The 25903-nt window shown below is 36.2% G+C and overlaps 1 protein-coding gene across 6 annotated transcripts in view; it reads right to left on the minus strand.

Annotated features, from left to right (window-relative positions):
* Sin3A (SIN3 transcription regulator family member A) overlaps positions 1–25903 on the minus strand; it is an 84729-nt gene that overhangs the window by 58645 nt on the left and 181 nt on the right. For 2 of the 6 annotated variants that reach the window (XM_068381928.1, XM_068381925.1), the window contains exon 1: positions 24156–24841. The exons of 1 other annotated variant lie outside the window; for it this stretch is intronic. The gene's annotated coding sequence lies outside the window, so the exon portion shown is untranslated. Of the gene's footprint in view, positions 1–23735; positions 23755–24155; positions 24842–25903 lie in introns of those variants that run through there. 3 more of the 6 variants (XM_068381931.1, XM_068381929.1, XM_068381927.1) reach the window with 2 other exon arrangements.

A 25903-nucleotide genomic window follows, 5' to 3' on the forward strand; every position in this document is an offset into this window, starting at 1 on the left:
CTGGTTCAACTCCCGGGTTCATCAACGAACAGGATGTGTGAGGATGTGAGCATCCATGCCAGTCCTCGAAATTACCCAACTATTTCCAAGCCCTAGGAACGATTATTCATTTGAGTTTTGCAGAGAGACACGGAAGAACAAAACCCAATGTTCATGATACACCAAAGAACAAAAACAACAGGTTTATGATACACCAAAGAACAAAAACAACAGGTTTATGATGCACCAAGAAACGAAAACAACAGGTTTACGATATACCAAAGAACAAAAACAACAGGTTTATGCTACACCAAAGAACAAAAACAACAGGTTTACGATATACCAGAACAAAAACAACAGGTTTACGATATGCCAAAGAACAAAAACAATAGGTTTATGATGCACCAAGAAATGAAAACAATAGGTTTACGATATACCAAAGAAGAAAACAACCACCAAAGAACAATACAGCAAGAGGTTTACGATACACTGAAGAATGAAAACAATACGATAGATGATACACCAAAGAACAAAAACAATATATTTACGATAAACCAAAGAAAAAAAACTATGTTTATACACAAAAGAACAAAAAACAATAAGTTTGCGATACAAAAAAGAACAAAAACAATAGGTTTACGATACAACAAAGAACAAAAACGATAGGTTTACGATACAAAAAAAGAACAAAAACAATAAGTTTACGATACACCAAAGAACACAACAATTGGTTTACGATACAAAAACAAAAACGACAATAAGTTTACGATACACACAAGAACAAAAAACAACAATAGGTTTAAGACACACAAGAACAAAAACAATAGGTTTAAGACACACAAAAACAAAAACAACAATAAGTTTACGCTACACAAGAGCAAAAAAACACAGATTTACGATACACCAGACGATAAAAACACTAACAGGAAGCATCAAAATAAACACATCGTAACGCTACCAGCTACCCAACCGACTCCCCCCTCACAGACAGTATGGCAAGAGGCGTGTCGAGCGAGACATACAGAGTCGAACCCCAGACAGAGGAAATAAAATCAGAGTTATGTCTTAGGGTAGAGTTCTCTTACTTGAGGGTACAACTCAGGCACACCATTCTATCTTATTCCTTTTCTATCTTACTTCTTTTCCTCGTGTGTGTGTGTGTTTTAGCTTATATATGAATGATTTATTTGAATGTTGTTACTGTTCTTGAAATATTTCAATTAATTAATTCTCTTATAGTTTCCCGATTTCCTTTCCTCACTGGGTTATTTTCTCTGTTTGGAGCCCTTGGGCTTATAGCATTCCGTTTTTTCAATTAGGGTTGTAGCTTACCAAATAATAATAATAATGATGATGATGATGATGATAATAAATCAATTATTAATTAATTCTCTTGTAGTTTCCCGATTTCCTTTCCTCACTGGGTTATTTTCTCTGTTTGGAGCCCTTGGGCTTACAGCATTCTGCTTTTCCAATTAGGGTTGTAGCTTACCAAATAATAATAACCACTACCATAATTACCAAGTGAACACCTGAGACGAAGACGTTTTCCTTTAACGTTTTAATTTCATAACTTCCTCCCTAAAGGTCAATGGTCGGAAAATAAAGTCACAATTTGATCAAGTTAAAAGTTCACCGGACAAAATTCAAAGATAGAGACTTGTTGCTGATTACAAATAATCACATTCTTGGTAAAGGCGGGTTTACACAGTCGAACGGTTCGTCGAACGCGGTTCGACAGACAAGAGTTTGAAGTGATGTTCGAACGTGTGAATGGGATATTTAGTTGTCGAACACGTTCGTCGAACGGTTCGAAGGAAGTCTGTTCTCACTTGACTAGTGGGTGGGGCTTATGCATTTGTGGCTGACTCCACCTCTTCGAGCCGTTCGACAAGCAGGTTCGACGAACCGTTCGAACGTGTAAACACCACTTAAGGCTTGTAACTTTGCCATGTAATGAACTACTGTTATTATTATTATTATTATTATTATCAAGAGCTAAGCTACAACCCTAGTTGGAAAAGCAGGATTCTATATTACTATTATTATTATTAGCTAAGCTACAACCCTAGTTGGAAAAGCAAGATGCTATATTACTATTATTATTATTAGCTAAGCTACAACCCTAGTTGGAAAAGCAAGATGCTATATTATCATTATTCTTATTATTATTATCATTATTATTATCATCATCATCACCCTCCTTACATGCTAAGCTACAACCCTAGGGCTCCAACAGGGAAACAATAACCCAGTGACGAAAGAAAATAAGAAAATAAATAAAGTACAAGAGAAGAACAATAAAAATAAAACATTTCAAGAACAGCATAGCAAAATATTCACACGAAACAAAATAAAGCCATAAAATATATATTCCTTCAGCAGAAAGCTATGAGCCCAAGGGCTCCAACAGGGAAACAATAACTCAGTGAGGAAAGAAAATAAGAAAATAAATAAATTACAAGAGAACAATAAAAATTACTCTTAAATATTCACATGAAACAAAAGCCACAAAATATATTCCTTCAGTAATAAACAACACCATTATGGCCTTGGCAGTAACAACCACATTACAATCTGGTACAAAGGAAAATAATATCCATCCTTCACAAAGTTAGGATTCTCCTCTCACTAGACGACACCAGAATGGAGAATCCTACAATAGTAATACCATTTTTTCCCCAGCACAGACAACACGGTGACGTAGTAAAACTGTTCCTAACCAAATCCTGCCAACGGTGGGACACCCCACCACCCCCCCCCCCCAAGACACAGGTCCATCTACCCACCGGGAAGACGGCCCAAAATCAATGAGACATGTATTCAGAGATTATACTCAAGGGCTGGCTTACAACGTTCCACTTGAAATTTTAATATCGATAAATGAAAATTTCTTGAGATGTATAATAATAAAAAGTTGCTTAAAACGAGAATGTCTTTACATTCGATATATACAGGAGGAGGGTAAGATGCGAGTAGAATTCTATTATAAAACTGTTTTACAATTACAAAAAAAAAAAAAAAAATCAAGCATATATATATCAATCAGAATGGAATATTCACTATCGATATATATATATATATATATTATATATATATATATATATATATATATATATATTTTTTTTTTTTTTGGGGGGGGAGAGTTTCGTGACAAGGAGGCTAAAGAAAAATAGAATTATATCATATAAAAATTTTCCAATTATAAGGAAAATATTTATGGATATATGCCAATCATAATAAAAAAAAAATTCACTATTGAATTTGGAGAGAAAGAAATTCACATCGTCACGTGACATTTTTCGCTACGATAAAAAATATACAGAACCAAACCCATGTATAAAATTGAACCCCCCCCCCCCAAAAAAAAAAAAAAAAACTCATAACATCGAAGCAAAACAAACAGAAATAAGGTAACGACATCCAAGGGCAGACTGCCTTAAATACCACGATGGTTATGAAAGGACACCTGGATAACAAAAGGAGATTTAAACAGAGAAACGGTCAGGTAAGAGAACAGTCGAACACCTGTTAGTACGCCGGTAACAAAATTGTAGTGATTATACGTCTAACATTAGGGTCAATTTTTTTTTTTATTTGTTTAAGAATATTATTATTATCAATTCGTTATCTTGATTGATAGTGCACTCGGTAACACTGTTCTATCTTTTTTCTCTTCCTCGTGTTTTTCTAGTTTTTTTTTTATAGTTTATATATGAAAGGTTTATTTTAATGTTACTGTTCTTAAAATATTTCTATTTTCAATCACTTCTCTTGTTTCCTTATTTCCTTTCCTTACTGGGATATTTTCTCCTGTTAGAGCCCTCGGCCTTATAGCATCTAGCTTTTCCAACTAAGAATGTAGCTTAGCAAGTAGTAACAATGATAACATTACTTGCTAAGCTACTACCCCCAGTTGGATAAGCAGGATGCTATAAACCCAGGGGCTCCAACAGGAAAAATAGCCCAGTAAGGAAAGGAAATAAGGAAATAAGACTACAAGAGAAGTTTAAGAGAAATAACATTAAAATAATTCTTTCATAAACAGTATAAACTATACACAATTCAAAATAACAAGAGTAAGAGAAGTAAGATAGAATAGACAAGAAAAATTGAGAGAAATAACATATAAATCTTTCATATATAGCTTATACACAATTCAAAAAATAAATAAATAAATAAAAAGAGGAAGAAAAATACAGAATAGTGTTATAAGCTGAGTACCTAATTTGGCAATCAAGAAAACATGAAAGGGAGACATGCATGACAGGTGAAATAATATTAGTAGAACTACAAAACCATTACTCTCTCTCTGCTATTTTTCCCTATTGGAGCCCCTGGGCTTATAGCATCTTGCTTTTCCAATTGGGGTTGTAGCTTGGATAGTAATAATAATAATAATAATAATAATAATAATGACGTATTAGTTACGCAACAAACATTACGTATAATAGGTTCTTGCTTTGGGAATTCGGATCTAAGATGGATTAGGCCTATAACAAACAAGTAAAACTTTATCCATTAAGAGTACCTCAGCTTAAAGTTTGATGAGGGGGGGGGGGGTCATCAAATAAATCAATAGAAAATGCTTACCAAACATTAATTTTTACATAACTCTCTCTCTCTCTCTCTCTCTCTCAATAAGTACTGTATATTATACACACAAACATATATATATATATATATATATATATATATATATATATATATATATATACATATATATATATATATATATATATATATATATATAAACCTCAACTACTGCCAACACTGATACACAAGCTCTACGACCCAAAGTTCAAATCCCCCAGGCCAACAACCCTTCCCCCAGTTCAGTAACGACTTCGCACCAAAACGCAACAGGTTCAAACGAAAAAAATGGGGCAACCAGAAAGGTACTGTGGACACTGTAATGTACACCATTCCTAGCTACGTTGTCACCTCACAATATACACAATATATACACACTTCTATAGTACATCTACCTGCTCTTTAATATACACAATATACTCTCTAGATCTACCTCCTCTTCCAATGTTTGAAAACAACGTGACCTCGTTCATTTATTGATCGGTATTGGTCCCCTTACCAGCCTCAAGAGAGGGTTAATTTTATCGCCGATATTCGATCAGCGACTTCCTATAATGACAGATATAACTAGAGGGGCACTCAGTTGAGCGCAGACCTCCGACGCGATAGCTTAGTCTCGACCTTGACCTTTGACTTTACATGTATTAATTGGGGTGGATTTTCATACACTCAATTATGATTTATGGTTGATTACGTGAATTGGACACACTGCTTGACGGTGACCTTGACCTTTGACCTTAACATGTATTGATTGGCATGGATTTTCATATGAACCAAATCTGAAGTCTGTGACAACACTGCCCAGACTATAGACTGATTACGTGAACTGGACATTTTGCTTGACGGTGACCTTGACCTTTGACCTTATCATGTATTAATTGGCATAGATTCTAATACACTCCCACATGAACCTGGTTTGAAGTCTGTGACAATGTTGTCCAAGCCGATAGCTGATTACGTGAATTGGACATTTTACTTGACCGTGACCTTGACTTCAAAAATTAATAAATTTCCAGCATTTCACATAATAGTTAATCCCCATAAGTTTCATTATTCTACGATCAAAATTATTTCCAAGAAGCTGTTCACAAACAAACACACAAAGAGGGGGTAAAGCTTAACCACCTCCTAACCAAGAAGCTGTTCACAAACAAACACACAAAGAGGGGGTAAAGCATAACCACCTCCTAACTTCGTTGGCTGAGCTAACTATGTCAGGGAGTGCCATACGAAAGGTCATCTTGATTTTGAAAAACAATCACAAAATATCAGATTTTCTCCTTAGTGGAGACTGACTAACGTGGTGAAAGGGTTTGTGTATCGCCATGATCAGCAAAGCAGAGTCAGGGCCACCCATACTAGGTTGGTTTGCTGTGAGCGATCAGACATAAATCTCCCATCATCATCAATCTGCAGTGGACAGCGTTGTGATGAAAATGGCCAAAATCCAAGACTTGACTAGGGACATGTCTGAGGTCTTTGTCCTGCAGTGGACTGCAAATGGCATCATTGACAGGGGTTATGAAAATGGCCAAATCCCAGACATGACTAAGGACATGTCCGAAGTCCTTGTCCAGCAGTGGACTACAAATGGCTGCATTGACATCATGGTGATGAAAATGGCCAAATCCAAGACCTGACTAGGGACATGTCCGAGGTCCTTGTCCTGCAGTGGACTAGAAATGTCTGCATTTGTTGGTGTGACTAACGCAGCAGATGTCACAGTCACTGCCAATCAGTGTTACAAGAAACATGTACATCTGTTAACCGGCGAGCAACAAGCCAGCAACAACCACCCCCCCCCCACGCAATAGTCACCCTCTGGGAAAGTCAAAAACTCTTAGCTAACACAGTTGTGACAGAAACAAACACAGACAACTTTAATCAATGTGTTTACGTTGAACAGGATGACATAAGTCTCTTTTTATAGTTTGTATATGAAAGATTATTTTATTGTTACTGTTCTTAAAATATTATTTTAATGGTACTGTTCTTAATATACCTAATATTAATCTTTTATTACTTTTCATCTACTTTGATTCCTTATTTCTTTTCCTCGCTGGGCTAATTTTCCCTGTTGGAGTCCTTGGGCTTATGGCATCCTGTTTTTCCAACTAGGGTTGTAGCTTACCTATTAATAATAAATAAATAAACTTATATTAACGACAAATTCCCTCTTATCACTGTAACTATTATTTTGTACCGGTCAATGAAAAAAATTAATAATTTTAATACGTAATTAATTGTATGACCTTGGTCGAACACCAAGAGGCAAAGATGTTGAATAAATTTTGACATGAACCTCCCCATTAAGTAAAAGATTTCGAACAAGACATCAGTTGTATTCGTGCGCGCGCACGAGAGAGAGAGAGAGAGAGAGAGAGAGAGAGAGAGAGAGAGAGAGAGGATGAATTGCATTTTGTTCTTGTTCATCCTAACAAATCCTGCATTTTCTAATATCAGCTGCTTTAATATTGTCTGACAATATATACATACAAACACACACACACACACACACACACACATATATATATATATATATATATATATATATATATATATATATATATATATATATATACAGTATATATTGTTTAAAGGTCGCTCATGAATAGCAGAAGCAAGGGGCAGTGATAATGCCTTAGAGACGAACCATAAATACAAATGACCAGCGCCCAAAGCTAGGACCAGGGAGAGACAGACAATGGCTGCAGACGACTCGGCAGGAGATCCTATAGGCTTCCCTAAAACAAACCCGCCTCCTTAGCTCACTAGGATGGTGAGGCTGCAGACACTACAAGGAGCTACCGAGCTTGAGGTGGGCTCGAACCCCAGTCCAGGAGATCCCCAGACAGGGACGTTTTCTAATCGGCTACAACACACCACCTCTTCTTCCTATATTTACAATTATCGTCACTCTTTCAAAGCTTATTGTCGATCAAATATATTCAATTCAACTCTCACTTTTAACAGCATAAACGTACATAGTTAGGTACTACCCTTATAGTTCATTTTTAAGCTCTCCAGTACTGTAGTTGTTTCACTGAACACATTCGGAACTAAAGGGGCATTCAGTGGACTGATATATATATATATATATATATATATATATATATATATATATATATATATGTCTACTGAATTCCCCTCTAGTTATATATATTTATATATATACACACAAACACACACATACCTACACATTATATATATATATATATATATATATATATATATATATATATATATATATATATATATATATATACACACATATATACGCACACATACACACATTAGTGACAATCTTTTCAAAATGAATTCGTGAGTACCGCGCCAGTCGTTCCAGCAATTATCTCAAAGACGAGTACATAAAAAAAGCTTATAGAGCCATTTTTCCCTGTTGGAACACTTGGGCTTATAGTTTCTTGCTTTTCCAACTAGGGTTATGCCCTGGCTTATAATAATAATAAAGTGCTATCGAAGGAACCGCTCAACAGAAAGGTGAATGAATCGCGTCCTGACTTGTTATTCATTACGTCAGTCGGTTCTCGGAGCGCCGAGAGGTTACGTCAGTCGGTTCTCGGGACCCCGAGAAGTTTCGTCACCTCGGTTCAGGCCCACCTCCGAGGAGACAACTTCCTGTCGAATCCCGTTACGAGTGACGTAAAGGATGTTCGTAGTACTTGCAAGTCCATGTATTAACAAAGTTGTGATTTCAAATAGCAAAATGGCTAAAACTTATCATCATCATCTCCTACGACTATTGACGCAAAGGGCCTCGGTTAGATTTCGCCACTATCTTGAGCTTTTAAATCAATACTTATCCGTTTACCATTATCTACTTCACGCTTCATAGTACTCATCCATGTAGGCCTGGGTCTTCCAACTCTTCTAGTGCCTTGTGGAGCCCCAGTTGAAAGCTTAGTGAACTAATCTTTCTTAAGGAGTGCGAAGAGCTTGCCCAAAGCATCTCCATCTACCCCTCGTCATGATCTCATCCAAAAATGGCACTCGAATAAACTCATCGTTTTGTTTCTAATCCAGCTCAGCCATTTAACATCCAATATCCTTCTGAGGGCTTTTTCATACACTTCTAGAGCTTTCAAATATGCGACCCCATGACTATAATAATTAAGCTCCCACTAGACATCCGAAAGATTGAGGCTTTCAAGAGGAAACTGAAGACTTCCTTGTTTCCTAAGTGCTTCGATAATGTGGATTTGACAATAAACGAGGTATATACGGTGTTAAATACTGAATGTATTTAATATATACGATAAAATTAACTATGAAATGTCCCGTAGAGAATAGGCCTCCCCTGTAGTCTAGGACCAAAAAGCAGCCCTTAAAAGTAAATTAAGCTAATTATCTCTTTTCGAACACCACAACACAATTTATCTAATTCAAGAAAAACAAATTACTTCGCCAAAACAAAAAATCTATACGATGATGTATACAAAAGCTTTAGGGAAGACACAGAAGAACATAAACATTAGTACATTTAGTAACCACTTTCGCTTGTGCAATAACTAAATCATCCTTTAGGCATGAAAAATTCAGAAAAAGGGTGTTCAAACAGTTTTGTATGTGTTAAAATGACACCACCTATGCGGACAAATACGCAGTAATCAATAAATTCCACAAGTGGCAGACAGCCGGCTCAGACAGAGAGAGAGAGAGAGAGAGAGAGAGAGAGAGAGAGAGAGGGGGGGGGGGCTATTATAAAGCATTTTAACATAGGATGCTCCCAACTGTTGGAGAGAAGGGCAGATACACGTGTTAATTACGTTTATGAGAGAGAGAGAGAGAGAGAGAGAGAGAGAGAGAGGAGAGAGAGAGAGAGAGAGAGAGAGAGAGAGAGAGAGAGAGAGAGAGAGAGAGCATTATTTAAACATACGATGCTACCAACTCTTGAAAAAAAGGCAGATACGCGTGTTAATTACGTAAATAGAGAGAGAGAGAGAGAGAGAGAGAGAGAGAGAGAGAGAGAGAGAGAGAGAGAGAGAGAGAGAGAGAGAGAGAGCTCTAAATGCAGGGTGCAATGACAGATCAGTAATAGGTAATCAAATCGATCTGATACGAATATGACAGCAGTTTGATATATTTTTTTCTCAAGGTCAAGACTCATCAGGGTAGATGACACAACAACGGGTCATTGACAAATGATCAGCAATTGATGCTTAATGGATTAGCGAGACAAACACATTTGTAAGAAATGGGTTTACTCTACGTTTAATGGTTTAAAGGCCATTCATGAATGGCAGAGGCAAGGGACAGTGACATTGCCCTAGAGACTGGCTATATTGCATATGATCAGCTCTCAAGCACCCTATCCACCGAAACTAGGACCAAGGAGAGCCAGGCCATGGGTGCTGATGACTCAGCAGATAGACCCATAGGCTTTCCCAAACCGACAATCCTTAACTCACTATGCTGGTGAGGTTCCAGCCACCAAAGCAACTAACGAGTTTGAGTGGAACTCGAACCCCAGTCAGGCGATTTCCAGGCAAGAACGTTAACAATAGGCCACCACCACAAAGGCCATTTTCAATATATATAAAAATTGCATATAAATAAAAAAAAATAAGTGGATAGCACAAATCTACATCTTGTTGAGATAAAAATAGAATGTCTTTTCTGCAAACATAATACTATAAAAGACCTCATATAGATTTTTCCTCCTGCAAAAGAAAAAAAAAAACCTTAAAAGGTCTTATAATTTAGAATTTCCTTGCTGCAAAAAAAATAAATAAATAAAAAAAGTCATATTTTCGAATTAAACCTTCCTGCAAAGATATACTCTAACCGGTTGCATCTAAGTTTAGTAACAATTCAATTCTTTTAGGTGCACCGTTCCTACGGTAGGATTATTCAATACGTTTTAATTAACCAGTCAAACAATAGCGAAGAGGATTGCTGTTTATCTAAAAGGATTTCACCAAATTCCGGAGAGAGAGAGAGAGAGAGAGAGAGAGAGAGAGAGGAGAGAGAGAGAGAGAGAGAGAGAGAGAGAGAGAGAGAGAGAGAGAATCTGTTGATTTTCCTAACACTAACTGACCTTCCCCACACATCCGTAATAGTCAATAAACAAAGATATTTGTAAACAAACTCCAAATGCAACTAGTTCAAACACAACTCACTAGAGAAAAAAATAACTTACGGTGCACTAATATGTATTCATGCGTATGCATATATGTATGTACATATATAATATAATCAGCATAATCATGTATATTATTATTATCATTATTACTAGCTAAGCAACAACAATAGTTGGAAAAGCAAGATGCTATAAGCCCAAGGGCTCCAACAGGGAAAAGTAGCCCAGTGAGGAAAGGAAACACTGAAAAATAAAATATTTTAAGACCACCAAAACAAATATATATATATAATATATATATATATATATATATATATATATATATATATATATATATATATTATTCATATAAGCCATATTTATACTTCTAATATCCGAACTCTCTCCACCTCGGGATCAGAGACCCGAGGTCGAATCAACTCAAAAAGATAATAGCTTCTGATTGGCCGGGGAATCGAACTCGGTCCCAAGAAACTGAGGTTCCATTGACTTGGCAACTCTTTGTGGGCGAGTTGCTAAGTCAGTAGAACCTCAGTTTCTTGGGACCAGGTTCGATTCCCCGGCCAACCAGAAGCTATTATCTTTTTGAGTTGATTCCCCCTTGGGTCTCTGATCCCATTAGGAGAATAATATGGCTTATATGAATATTAAACGCACGTCTAAATGTGCAAAATTATATATATATATATATATATATATATATATATATATATATATATATATATATACACACACACAGTATATGAACCCATACATTAACTTCAAACATCAGCTACTGTCCACATGCCATTTTAATAGCTAGAAATCGATTTACATCAAGACCTACAGATATAATATTGAAAACGTTTCATCACTAATTCCATGAATGAAAAAGATAACGGTTCCTAATAAACAAAACGTTTCATTCATTCCATTTCCTTCATTACAATTGTTTCTAGTATCAGGTGCTTAAGGCCTAAAATAAAACATAAAATTACATCCTAAAATCTTCCACGACCCAATCCTGACAATCCCAGACTGTCTTTGGGTAGAGTTCTCTTGCTTGAGGGTACTCTTGGGCACACTATCTTATTTTTCTTCCTCTGGTTTTTTTTTTGAAGTTTTAATAATTTATATAAAAAAGAATTATTGTAACGCTGTTTGCTGTTCTTAAAATATTTTGATTGTTAATTACTTCTCTTGTGGTTTAACTATTTTCTCACTTCCTTTCCTCAAATGGCTATTTCCCCTGTTGGAGCCCTTGGGCTTATAGCATCTTGCTTTCCCAACTAGGGTTGTAGCTTAGCAAGTAATAATAATAATCTGCAAGACCCTATATTTTACACATTGACCTTGACCTAACGTTACTTGCACACACTGGAAAAAACGTTACTTGCTCTCTGGAAAATCCATTCAAGATTCCAGGTAACACCAACTTCTAAATACAAAGACAACTTAATTCTCTCCACTAGCTTAATCGTCTAATATTTCTAATAAACCATTTACTGTGTCTCACACCCTCTCAAGCGGCTCTTTACTGTTACTACCATTCATGTTCTTTTTATACTCATTTCCCATTCATGTTTTTTTCTTACAATCATTACCGATTCGCGATCTTATCACATACACATTTTCTATTCATGTTTAAGTGCTTATAGCATCCTTCTTTTCCAACTAGGGTTGTAGCTTAATAAGTAGTAGTAGTAGTAGTAGTAGTAATAATAGTAATAATAATAATAATAAAAGCTCTACTGCTTTGTTTATAAAAGCCCTACAGGTTTGTTTATGAAAGCTCTGCTTGATCTCTTTATAAAAGCTCTGTTGATTTGTTTATAAAAGCTCTACATTTTTGTTTATAAAAGCTCAGCTGATTTGTTTATAGAGGCTCTAATGATTTGTTTATAAAGGCTCTAATGATTTGTTTATAAAGGCTCTAATGATTTGTTTATAAAGGCTCTAATGATTTGTTTATAAAGGCTCTGCGGATTTGTTTATAAAAGCTCTGTTGATTTGTTTATAAAAGCTCTGTTGATTTGTTTATAAAAGCTCTATTGATTTGTTAATACAAACTCAGTTGATTTGTTTATACAAGCTCTGCTGATAAACAAACCAGGTCCACAGAAGACACCCCTAATGTTCATTAATGGAGAGCAATTTCATAGCATTAAACAAGTGTAAAATCTCCCTCATTTATTTATAACGAAACCTCACTTTGATTGTACACGTTTCCCTCTGGCACAGTGCCAGAGGGAACAATCTCTACATTATTGTGTCAGATGGAGTTATCTATACACTAGTGTCAGACTGAGTAATCTATACGCTAGTGTCAGACTGAGTTATCTATGCACTAGTGTCAGACGGAGTAATCTATACACTAGTGTCAGACGGAGTAATCTATACACTAGTGTCAGACGGAGTAATCTATAAGCTAGTGTCAGACGGAGTTATCTACACACTAGTGTCAGACGGAGTTATCTACACACTAGTGTCAGACGGAGTTATCTACACACTAGTGTCAGACGGAGTTATCTACACACTAGTGTCAGACGGAGTTATCTACACACTAGTGTCAGACAGAGTAATCTATACGCTAGTGTCAGACTGAGTTATCTATACGCTAGTGTCAGACGGAGTAATCTATACGCTAGTGTCAGACGGAGTAATCTATACGCTAGTGTCAGACTGAGTTATCTATACGCTAGTGTCAGACGGAGTAATCTATACGCTAGTGTCAGACGGAGTTATCTATACGCTAGTGTCAGACGGAGTAATCTATACGCTAGTGTCAGACGGAGTTATCTATACGCTAGTGTCAGACGGAGTAATCTATACGCTAGTGTCAGACGGAGTAATCTATACGCTAGTGTCAGACGGAGTAATCTATACGCTAGTGTCAGACGGAGTAATCTATACGCTAGTGTCAGACGGAGTAATCTATACGCTAGTGTCAGACGGAGTAATCTATACGCTAGTGTCAGACGGAGTAATCTATACGCTAGTGTCAGACGGAGTAATCTATACGCTAGTGTCAGACGGAGTAATCTATACACTAGTGTCAGACGGAGTAATCTATACGCTAGTGTCAGACGGAGTAATCTATACACTAGTGTCAGACGGAGTAATCTATACACTAGTGTCAGACGGAGTAATCTATACGCTAGTGTCAGACGGAGTTATCTACACACGATTATCAAACGGAGTTATCTACACACTAGTGTCAGACGGAGTTATCTACACACTAGTGTCAGACGGAGTTATCTACACACTAGTGTCAGACAGAGTAATCTATACGCTAATGTCAGACGGAGTTATCTATATACTACAGTGTCAGATAGTTATCTATTCAGTACAGTGTCAGAGGGAGTAATCTCTACATTGGTGTCAGAAGGGGTAATCTCCACTACAGTGTCACAAGGAGTAATCTCTAGTGTGAGGAAGTAATCTCTACACTAATGGATCAATGAGTAATCTCTACACTGCTGAGTCAGTAGGAGTAATCTATACAGAAATGTCAGGAGTAATCTCTACACTTGTGCCAGAAGGGGTTAATCTCTTTATAAGTTCAAACTTGCATCAAATGTTTTTATGTTGAACAGACTGACATAAGTCTTTTTATAGTTTATATGTGAAGTATGATTTTTTATGTTAGTTTTTAAATATTTTATTTCAATTGTTCACTATTTCTCATATCGTTTATTTACTTCCTTATTTATTTTCCTAACTGGGCTACTTTTCCCTATTGGAGCCCTTGGGCTTATAGCATCTTGCTCTTCCAACTAGGGTTGTAGCTTTGCTAATAATAATAATAATAATAATAATAATAATAACAATAAAAATAATACTAATACTAATAATAATAGGAGTAGAAAAGAAACTACAAAGGAGTCGATAATAAAACTAGTCTCTTGGAGAACAACAGCATCAATCAAAAACCAAAAAAAAAAACAACAATGATTTGCTTACACTGAATAAGTCTTTATCGAGCTTACTTGCCTAGTGCTCAAAATTATTCAAAAATTCACCCTCAACAACGGAAAAAAGAGAGAGAGAGAGAGAGAGAGAGAGAGAGAGAGAGAGAGAGAGAGAGAGAGAGAGAGAGAGAGAGAGAAGGATGAGACATTATAATCCCAAACTCAGAACATTATTCAATGTGTCAGGGAAACCTGGATAATACTCCAATGAGAGAGAGAGAGAGAGAGAGAGAGAGAGAGAGAGAGAGAGAGAGAGAGAGAGAGAGAGAGAGAGAGAGAGAGAGAGAGAGAGAGAGAGAGAGAGAGACTAAACGGCCACAGACGTTTCACTATGAAGCGATAAGAAGTGGGTTAATATCTAATAACGGATGAGATAGATAAGAGACAAAATAAAAGGCTCTCAGAGAGAGAGAGAGAGAGAGAGAGAGAGAGAGAGAGAGAGAGAGAGAGAGAGAGAGAGAGAGAGAGAGAGAGAGAGAGAGAGAGAGATGCATGACACTGCACAACACTACAGGGAACAACAATTGCCCTCAAACTCTTTTAATAAAGGACTTTGCAAGAATCCAGGATACCACAAAACGCTGTAATCATGAAATGAATGTTTCAGTAATAGAACTTAAAAACAAAGGTTCGAAAGAAAAGAGGAAAACATTAAATTAACTGGATAATTTATCCACGCTGATCAACGAAACTAATTTTAACCACTTATCACCCAAACCAAGCGACCTTCCAAAATGATAAATGCACATGTACACATTATTATCATTATTATTATTATCATCATTATTATTATTACTTTCCAAGGTACAACACTAGTTGTAAAAGAAGGATTGCTATAAGCGCAGGGGCTATGACATGGAAAATAACTAATTTTAATATTTATCTTCTTTTATGTAACAAAGTATAAAGAACTCATTTCTTTCAAGATATCACACCATACAAAAACTACCACCTAAAATCTGTGGGAAACAGACACGAACTAGAGGGGAAGACCTCCGCAGTGGCAACTTATGTCTCGACCTTGACCTTAACATGTATTAATTGGCGTGGATTTTCATACACTAAAATATGAACCAAGGTTTAAGTCTGTGACAACGATGTCCAAACTTATGGGTCATTGCGTGAATTGGACATTTTGCTTGACCTCTGACCTTGACCTTCCAAAATTTTATCATTTCCAGCTTTTTACATAACAGTTAAACCCTGCCAGTTTCATTACTCCCAGATTAAAATTCTGGTCAGGAAGCTGTTCACAAACAATTACACAAACAGGGGCGAAAACATAACCTCCTTAGAAATTCGTTGGCGGAGGTAAGTATATCAACACTGGACTGATAAACAAATAAGGCTTATCTATGCACCAACCCAATCAGGTAATTCATACAGCCTCTACTTAAGAGTGGTCCACGGTCCAGTGATCTAATCTTACACGATAAAAATAAAAGTTTTGAAAAATACAAAATCAACAAAAACGAAGAAAATGAGTACTTTAAGCCAATGTCATCGATTTCAATTCTTTTTGAGTTTCCCGTACCCAGACGTGTTATACCAACATTCCATTTTCTCCACCCATAAATTCTTTTGTATTTTGTACTTCTAATCTACTACAACCCCCCCCCCTTTATATTTATACCAAGATCTACATAACAAATTGTGTTCTAAATCTGAAGTTTGCATGAATCTAGCAATAAATAGTTGGCATTCTTAGCATTCAATGTTAAAATCTGTGAAATTAAGCCAAATACTGTAATATTCAAAAGCTAAGAACAATCTGAAGAATGCATTATATATAATCAAATGTTGACATTTAATAGAAAGGCTAACAGACTGTACAAAACTGGTATCAACATTGCATACTATCTATGTGACTTGTTACTGTATGGTCATGAGTCGTGGTATGACAATGAAACTATATCCAACAAATTTTGTAGATTTGAGGACAAAGCCCTCAGAAGAATATTTGGAGTTAAATGGCGAGACAGGATTAGAAATGAAACTATAAGAGATTACTCAAGTGCCACATGTGGATGAAATCATGGTGAGGGGTAGATGAAGATGGTTTGGGCATGTTCTCCACACTCCCCAAGAGATGTTAGTTCACCAAACTTTCAACTGGGCTCCACAAGGCACTAAAAGAGTTGGAAGACCCAGGCCTACATGGCTGAAGACTATTGAACGTGCAGTAGATGATAAACGGAGTATTGATTTAAAAGATCAAGATAGAGACAACTGGCAAAATCTAACCGAGGCCCTTAGTGTCAATAGGAGTAGATGATGAAATGACTTGGGGTTAATGACCTCTGCTTCTTACCCCCAATGTGTGAAATACCAAATTAGCTTCTCTATTGCAGTGGCCTTATGAATGAAAATATATAATCTGTATACTCAAAACATCTATACAGTCATACCAGGCTGACCTCTCACTGAAACAACACTGTACTGTAGTTACTTTCAAAGTCCAGAGTAATGAAATAAATAGGAATTCACTCATCAACATTAGCTAAGACCAAGATGATAAGACTTGCCTCTAACATTTAAAAAGCAAGGACAACCTTGATTTAGAATGAATTGTACCTCTCTAATAATACCGTTCATGAGTTTACCAGTGTCTAACGATATATAAAATTGGAGTCACATGACTTGATATAGACTAAAGTATACCTATATAATAATAACGTTCATGACTTAACCTGTGTCTAATTACATACCAAATTGGAGTCACATAACTTAATGTAGAGTTAATTGTAACAATCTTACAACAACGTTAATGACTTAATCTGTCGCTAATTATATACAAAATTGGAAGAGTTACGTAATAGTTTGCTTAGAAATAAAAGGTTAAAACGCGCATGAAAATATCTAATCATTCAACCAAAAAACCGTGGTAGAAGTGTAAGGTAGTAAACAATAACATTAATGACTTAATTTGTCCTTAATTATATAGTTACATAAATTTGCTTAGAAATATTAAGTTAAAATGTGCTTGAAAACGTCTAATCCTTGAGCCACAAACTTTTTTGTAAAGTTTAAGGTAGTAGATCTTGAAAATTCAGCAATAAAAGGATCCCAAGTAACCTGCTCCAATGAGATAACTGGAATACTTCCAATGAGATAACTGGAATACTTCAGCAGAGTGAAACTTGGTCTGCAAGTAAAGCTATCCCTAGCCTCTAAAACAATGGCAAAGACTTGGTAACAAAACACCTGGCACTATGCCAAAGAATCCAAACTGCATGAAATTTGATACAGTTAACTATTTGAAGAAAATGTAAACCTTTATATATATATAACTTTCCTTGCACTGATTATTATTAGTATTACTTGCTAAGCTACAACCCTAGTTGGAAAAGCAGGATGGTTTAAGTCCAAGGGGTCCAACAAGTAAAATAGCCCAGTGAGGAAAGGAAACAAACTACAATGATTTATTGTTAATTTGTTCTCTTCATTTATTTATTTCCTTATTTCCTTTCCTCACTGGGCTATTTTTCCCTGTTGGAGCCCCTGGGCTTATAGCATCTTGCTTTTCCAACTAGGGTTGTAGCTTGGATAGTAATAATAATAATAATAATAAGAGAAGTAATTAACAATTAAAATAAAATGTTTTAAGAGTAACATTAATATAAATATTCCATATATAAACTATAAAAACTTCAACAAAATAAGAGGAAAAGAGATAATATAGAATAGTGCGACTGAGTGTACCCTCAAGCAAGAGAACTCTGACCCAAGACAGTGGAAGGCCATGGTACAGAGGCTATGGAACTACCCAAGTTATACTAACAACTTTTGCCTGTTACTGTTCTTTACAAAAGGATGTCATATCAAACTTTATAACTGCTAAACCAAAAAAGAAAAAAAAAAAACACCATATAGGTCATAGACTTGCATATCTTACTGATAAGAGACAGAACACCAGATAGGCAACAGACCTGCATACTTTAGAGATATGAGGCAGAATATCTTTCAGGTATGCAGGACACACCACATAGCCTATAGACTTGCATATTTTAGATATGTAGAAGACCACATAGGCTAAGGACCTGCATATTTAGGAGAAAACAGTAAAAAACCACATAGTATATGGACCTGCACATTTTAGAGAAAACACAAAACACCACATAGGCTATAGACCTGCATATTGTAGAGAAGTCAAAACACCACATAGGCTATAGACCTTCATATTGTAGAGAAGTCAAAACACCACATAGGCTATAGACCTGCATATTGTAGAGAAGTCAAAACACCACATAGGCTATAGACCTGCATATTGTAGAGAAATCAAAACACCACATAGGCTATAGACCTTCATATTGTAGAGAAGTCAAAACACCACATAGACTATAGACCTTCATACAGTATCTAAAGAGAAAGGTAAAAAAACAACATAACCTCTATACCTGCATATTTAGAGAAAACAGTCAAAAGACCACATGGGCTATAGATCAGCATATTTTAGAGAGCAATCAAAACACCACAAACAATATAAATCTGTATAATTTGGAGTCAAAACACCACATAGGCTATAGACCTTCATACAGTATCTAAAGAGAAAGGTAAAAAAACAACATAACCTCTATACCTGCATATTTAGAGAAAACAGTCAAAAGACCACATGGGCTATAGATCAGCATATTTTAGAGAGCAATCAAAACACCACAAACAATATAAATCTGTATAATTTGGAGTCAAAACACCACAGGCTATAGACCGGCATATCTTTTAATAAAAGTCAAAACACCACATAGGCTATAGACCTGCATGTCTTTTAGTAAACAGTCAAAACACCACATAGGCTATAGACCTGCATATTTTAGAGGAAAGTGAAAACACTACACAGGTTATAGACCTGCATGTCTTTTAGTAAACAGTCAAAACACCACATAGGCTATAGACCTGCATATTTTAGAGGAAAGTGAAAACACTACACAGGTTATAGACCTGCATGTCTTTTAGCAAAACAGTCAAAACACCACATAAGCTATAGACTTGCATATTTTAGAGAAAAGCCAAAACACTACTACACAGGCTATAGATCTAAATATCTTTTAGTAAAACAGTACATAGGCTATAGACCTGCATATTTCAGAGAACTGTCAAAATACTACAAGACCTGCATATCTTTTAGTAAAACAATCAAAACACCACACAGGCTATAGACCTGCATATCTTTTAAGAAAAGTCAAAACACCTCACAGGCTATAGACCTGCATATCTTTTAAGAAAAGTCAAAACACCTCACAGGCTATAGACCTGCATACCCTTTAGTAAAACAGTCAAAACACCACATAGGCAGGCTACAGACCTGCATATTTTAGAGAAAAGTCAAAGCACCACACAGGCTATAGACCGGCATATCTTTTAATAAAAGTCAAAACACCACATAGGCTATAGACCTGCAAATTTTAGAGAAGACAGAACACCACATATGCTATAGACCTGTATATTTCAGTCAAAACACAAGAGGCTTTATACCAGCATATTTTAAAGAGATGTCAAAACACCACATTTGCTATAGACCTGCATATTTTAGAGAAGTCAAAACACCACATAAGCCATTGACCTGCATATTCTAGAGAAAAGACAAAACACCACACAGGCTATAGACCTGAACTTGAGAAAAGGAGGCTAATTGAAATAGGAAAACAAAGGAGACAATCCTATATATAGACAGCGGAAGGACCAGGATACAATACAAAGCATTCCTGTAATATAAAGTACGATGCCCTCCAGACAACAACCATTAGATAAGGAAGCCTACCTACCATGAGGATAACACGACAAGAATAATTTGATAACCTGGCTATTCCAACAAGCTCATCAAATAAATTTCCACAACCTGGTGACCAGAAGAGGAACTAATTTAACAGTAAATGAGCAATACTTGATATGAAATGTTGAATACTCTGAACGAACAAGATGAAACGACAGTGGAGGTCCTGTAGAGAGAGGGGTTCTGCTATATGGGACCGGAGAAGGATCCGTCAAACTAAGTAAAATAGGGTCTTAATCTAGCTGAACAAATAGAACATGTACAGTAACAAATAATCAATAAAGTTAATTATTATCATTAGAACAAAGTAATTCAATGCCAACTTGTATGTTTAATAAACTAACAAAAAATCACTCAGTAACACATGGAAGGGTTCCCAAAACTGCACTTCTTATAAACATGTGTCTGCCCTCTAGTAACCCATCTAATCAAAGTACATTTCAAGTGACAATAATAAATATCAGCTGCCAAATATCGCCTTCAGCAAAGCAATCAAACCTTGAGCTACTGGGAAGAGTTCAAAGAACTCAAGAAAGAATATCCTGGTTTACTATGCCTACTTAGGAAGGACTTCATGTTGAGAACATCAGTGACCAAAGACTAAATTCTACAAAGAACAAATATGCTACCTCAAAAAGGAAAAGTCTACAATACTGTATAATACATGATTAATGTGACTATTTCAAAGGGGAAAATCTACAATACAAGATTGATGCAACTCAGGATAACATCTTGAAAAATTGCATCAGCCCATGTTACGTATTTGTTCAATATTTTGCCAAAAGCCAACAACTGCAGATATTTTTTTATGTAAACGATGTTTACCGAAAAATACCAAATTTCAAGGATAAATCTTCAAGAAATATGAACTTGCTTCCAAATGAAGGATTTCCGGATCACTAGAATGAGGTTATGCTTCCGAACAAGGCAGTTTATGTAACCATTCAACAGTTGCACAAGAAAATAAAAATAAAGGATACTCTATGGTATTGATTAATGAAAATCTGCCATGTTAAATCCAAAATATAAGTGAGTCGGATTAATTACCTCGCGTAACTTGTTAAACTCAAGTATAGTATCACATTAAGTTTTCCCTACAATCTACATTACTATGTAGACCACTGAACTTATATATTGGCCTCTAGTCAGAAGAAACTTCCATCCTTGTTAAATAGAAGTTTTCTCAAAAGAATTTTCATTAATGGATAAGTAATTTGGAGATTTTTAAATCTACCTCAACCTATCAAATAGGTTTTGTGAAGGCAATATGCAGACAATCTACTAAAATTATATTGCGGAAAATTTTAAGCACAAGTCATGTATGCAAATTAATCATTAATGTTCTTAATATTTATTTTTCCTTGTTTCCTTTCCCTCACAGGACTATTTTCCCTATTGGAAAGACTAAGTCCTGCTTTTCCAACTAGGGTTGTAGCTTAGCAAGTAATAAATAATAATAATAATAATAATACTAGTAATGCTTCTGTTTGTGCAAATCAATATAAAAAGAAACTTCCAACACTGAGTGTGGGGGGTGTGTCCTCAATAACTCCCTTATTTGTAACGTTAAATACAATGGTTGTGTCTCCTTTACACTAAATGTATCCTATTATTAGGATGCTATAAGCCCAGGGGCTCCAACAGGGAAAATAGCCCAGTGAGGAAAGGAAACAAGAAAAAATGAAATATTTCAAGAATAGTAACATTAAAATAAATATCTCCTACACCAGTATAAACTATACAAAATCCAACAAAAGAAGAGGAGAAATAATTGAAGAATAGTATGCAGAAGTGTACCCTAATGCAACACAACACTAACCCAAGATAGTGGAAGAGGGTAAATAATGCAATAAAAATGCACAACGCATACTTCGTATTGATGAGAAGAGACACTTCAGCTATGGTAAGCAGCTCTCCAAAATCAAACCATTGTTTTCTAGTCTTGGGTAGTTCCATAGCCTCTGCACCATGGTCTTCCACAGTCTTGGGTTAGTTTTCATACTTGAGGGTACACCCGGGCACGCTATTCCATCTTATTTCTTTTCCTCCTGTTTTGTTCAAGTTTTTATAGTTTATAAAGAAGATATTAATTTTAATGTTGTTACTCTACTAATACATTTTATTTTTCCTTGTTTCCTTCCCTCACTAGGCTATTGTCCCTGTTGGGGCCCCTGGGCTTATAGCATCCTGGTTTTCAAACTTGGGTTATTAATTATTATTTATTAATATAATAATAATTAAACTGTAACAAGGGGATGAAGTTAAGCTATAAAAACGTCCATATACATCAAGTAACATCACTTTGAGGATATATGTCTAACACACTAAGAAAACCCTCTCCAACAAATTATGTACGAGCTTTCCCTTCAGTATACGAGACTGGCCTGAACTGCTTTTATCAACAGAAGTCCACTGGGACTAATACTTTTAATCAAATAACAAATAACCTTTGCTTATCAACTAACATAGTATGAGGAGAAATATTATGACTCTTAAATTACTCTATTTGATTGTTCATTACTCCTTTTGTAGGTTATTTTCTTCTTTCCTTTCCCCACTGGCTTATTTTTCTTTGTTAAGAGCCCCTGGGCTTATAACATCTTGTTTTTCCAACTAGGGATGTGGCTCAGCTTGTAATAATAATAATAATAACTCTCAGACACTAAATTAGACCAGACAGACAGCTTGTGTTGGCTTGGCTCAACCACCACTACACTGCATGCATAGACTGAATGAGCAACCTTGGACTCCTTAGAACGAAAAATATCCCAACAATCTATTATGATATTCACTGAGGGCGCTATGCTGTATGGTGTAAACCTACTTAAGAATGTCTTCATAAGTAAGTGAATGAGAAAGACCTCTACTTATAGTAAGTAAAGTAAGGAAATCAATGCATCTCTATCACTTTTTCTTTTTACTAGAATTATACAGTAAACCTACTTAAGAATGTCTTCATAAGTATGTGAATATGAAAGATCTCTACTTTTAGTCACTGTAATTCAAATACGAAAAACAATGCATTACTATCACATTTCCCAACTGTTCTTTTCACTATAACTATACAGAACACTGACCAAACAACAAGGTACTGTACAATGACCCTCTATTCTATTATCTACAGTATCCCAAATATCAAATTAAGTCAAATACAACAGAAAAAGCAAGTGAAACGGCTAATCATTAACTAAACTAAATTTATGTAACCGGAATATGAACAAACACTCATTTTCCTCAAAGCCGTACCTATCAGCATGGTTAAACACAAACAAAAGTGTTGAAATGCACCAAGTCAATACAGATCATAGCCAAAGTTATTCATTACACACCGTCAATAACTTGCCTGGCTATATTGAACCTCACTTGCTTCACAGCACTTAATAATAGAAACTTAAAAAAGGCACTGAATATGTTAGTGTGGTTCCAACAATCAATATGGTGGCCATGGTACTAGCACAGTGACCTATGGTGATAGTACACGACTCTGACGCAAGGGTAATGTCTATTACTTATACATCATACAATTCCCATTTAATCTGGTTATATTTATAAGGTAAAACGTCTGGAGTGACTCAGATAATGTCCTTCTGTACGTTCAATAACAGACAAACGAGTTTCGAGGTTCCTTTTCGCTTTATAAATCACACCACGTAACTATTCTAACCTCCGAGGTCAAAAGTAGTTATATATAAGTTAAATATATATGAAATCCAGTCCAGATATATAAATATATTGCGGAACAAACGAATTTCCTTACACTTACCTTCGTCGAGTCTCGATTTCTTTAATTTCATCAGCACCGTGGAAGTACCAAGACACACACGAAATTCTACATCCGTGGAACGAACTGCATTCGTTTCTCAATCTTTTTATAATTTAGAGGTCAATCCAAATGGGTGGAGAGAGAAGAGACGAGAGAGAAAGAGCGGTGGTTGAAGAGTCCCCACCCCAAAAACTCCAACTCCACACCCTTTACACCCACTCCACAACTACCTCCTCCATTTTCTAGCTCGGGAGATCACATAACTATTTCACCTTATTGCCTAAACGAGCACCAGGCTTCGTAGACTCCGAAAACTATCCGGGATAAAGGTCGAAGTATAATATGAAAGTGCTTTTTCAGGAGGTTTCACTTCATAACGCCACGCTAAACCCCGCCGGACTTTGTCATACAGCCGGACTCCTTTTTTTACCACCACAAGAGTAAGCGATTTCTCAGTTATTGGGACGTTCAACTTGCACAAATCTCCTTCGCAGCATGCACTGTGTGTTCAGCCAACTTTTCAAGATACTTTCGACTTCACTCGGTCACTTTAACCCAAAAATCTAGGCAAAATTCCGTAGAGCTACAAGACATAATCGTCCTTTCTCTCGCTCGCTCATATTAGGCCTACGTGGTTACGACAGGAGAGAGAACAGCTGGGGACGAGACAGAACGTGTGTCCTCCCCCTCAGCCGCAGTGGACTCGCCCCAACACAAACTTCTGGGCACAGTTGGTTGCCAAATGACACATTCATGACTGCCTTTTTATCGAAGTACGTTGCAAGTTTTCTCTTATCTCTAAAACCCCCTTGTTGCGTTAGACCTAAAAAGGGCACTGTTTGAGTCACTCACAGACATTTCACCTTATAAAAATACCAAAATACAAATTTAAGCGAGTATAAAAATATCAAAGGTTATCGTACTAGAGCACTATTTATCATAAGTGGCAACACTTCTGGCGGATGAGAATGGTGAGGAGTGTATCCACCCCATACAATGCAATCATCAATGCTTGGATGGTGTAAATTTCACTGCATATGTCCGACTATTGGCACTTAAGGGGCTTGGCATACATGCACCAACGACAAAAATCATACGCTATCGCTCTGGCCCATAGATATTACAAGCAAGCTAAGAATACACAAACCCATTCTACGTGGTGGTATGGTTGACACCAAACTGGCACACTAGCCCCGATAACACGAACTCCTTCTTTCACCACATGATTAACGAAGATTCTTAGATATAAATGACACGAAATTAACTTCTACACATATATAACGCAAAGAGCAATAACTAAACATGTCTAAACATAAAATCAGAACCGGCAGTTTCATTCACAAGGACTATGTGTATGACCTAGGTAACCTTACGGAACTCTTTACTACTTTCCTCGATAACAGAATGAATTTAAGGTTAAAATATATTAGATATGTGAACAATACACATCTCTAAACATATAGTATAATTGTCAAGTCAAAAAATACCATAGAACATAACCTGACGGTAACCCTTCACAACCATAACCCCTGCATGGGGTAATGACACTGCAACATCAGCAAAGGCGATTCTATTTTATAATACACAAACGAATACAAAATCTCCATTGATATGAATGATTTCGAGGCAGAAATAGAGCGAGAAAAGACACTAGAGGGATAAAATTTCTCCCTTAACTTAACCTCTGCCAAAATGATCATCATTTCCTCTGAGTCGGTACAACCTTCACTAACCATAAACCTTTAACC

Source organism: Palaemon carinicauda, chromosome 10 (genome assembly GCF_036898095.1).
Source record: "Palaemon carinicauda isolate YSFRI2023 chromosome 10, ASM3689809v2, whole genome shotgun sequence".
Taxonomy (NCBI): Eukaryota; Metazoa; Arthropoda; class Malacostraca; order Decapoda; family Palaemonidae; genus Palaemon; species Palaemon carinicauda.